Genomic DNA, 1,364 nt, shown 5'->3' with positions numbered 1-1,364 from the left:
CCTCATAGGACTACTTTCATTGTGTCCCTTAGGTTCCAGTATGTCATACTAGCATTATCATTTGATTCTATGAATTTTCTAATTTCTTCTCTAAGTTTATCTGTGACCCATTGATTATTCAAGAGGGTTTTGTTTAATTTCCTTGTGTTTGAATAGTTTCTGTAGTTTCTTTTGGCATTAATTCTTGTTTTATTATACTATGATATGATAATAGGCATGGGAAAATTTTAACTCTTCTGGATTTACTTAATCATACTTTATGGGCTAAAACATGATCTATTTGGGAGAAAGTCTCATGCACTGTTGAGAAGAATGTGTTTTCTATTGTTGCATGGAACACCCCAGAGATATCTATTAAATCCATTTTGTCCACAGGTTTGGTTCCAGTCAGATTTTTTGTTGTTGTTGTTGTTGATTTTTTGTCTAGATGGTCTATTTGTGACAGTGGGGTACTGAAGTTACCCATTATAATTGTGTTATTATTTATCTGATTTTTCACATCCATTATTGTTTGTTTTATGAAGTTGGATGTACCAGTATTTGGTGTGTATATGTTTATAATTGTTACCTTTTCCTGTTGAGTTGTTCCCTTCTTTGACTCTTTTGATCAGTTTTGGCTCGAAATCCACTTTGTCTGAAATTGAGAGAGCTACTCCTGCTCCTTTTCTGGGTTCCCATCGCATGGAATATTACTTTCCATTCTTTTATTTTTAATCTGTGAATTTCTTTCTGAATTAAATGTGTTTCTTGTATACTGCATATTGTTGGGTTTTGTTTCTTGACCTATTTTGCCAAACTGAGTCAATTTTTTTGAGGCAGGGTCTCACTATGTAGTGAAGGCTGACCTTGAGCTCCTTATGTAGCCCAGGCTGGCCTTGACCTTGAAGCAATCCTCCTGCCTCAGCCTCCTGAGTGCTGGGATCACAGGCATGTGCCACCATGCCCGGCTCAAGCTGAATCTTTTGATTGGGGAATTGAGACCATTCACACTGAGAGTTATTACTTAAAGATATTGACTTACTCTTGTCAATGCATTATTTTCCTCTTGCTTATTTCCTTTTTTTCCTCTTTTGCCTAGCTACTCATCCCACCAGGTGGATTCATTCTTTTTTACTTATTGGCATAATTATCTTCATTGTCTCTTTCTAGGGTATCCTTAAGAATGTTTTGTAGTGCTGGTTTTGGTGGTCATGAATTTCTGGAAGCACTCCTTGTCATTGAAGACACGTCATTATCTCCATCAATTTTGAAGGAAATTTTTACAGAATACATAATTCAGGGTTGGAAGTTGTTGTCTTTTAGAAATTGGAAACTTCACTCAAACCCTCATGACCTCTAAGGTTATGTTGAGAAATTTGTTGTAA

Source organism: Chinchilla lanigera, unplaced genomic scaffold (assembly GCF_000276665.1).
Source record: "Chinchilla lanigera isolate Chin_1 unplaced genomic scaffold, ChiLan1.0 scaffold00108, whole genome shotgun sequence".
Taxonomy (NCBI): domain Eukaryota; kingdom Metazoa; phylum Chordata; class Mammalia; order Rodentia; family Chinchillidae; genus Chinchilla; species Chinchilla lanigera.
The sequence above is the reverse complement of the archived record's forward strand: the minus strand, read 5'-3'. Positions refer to the sequence as shown.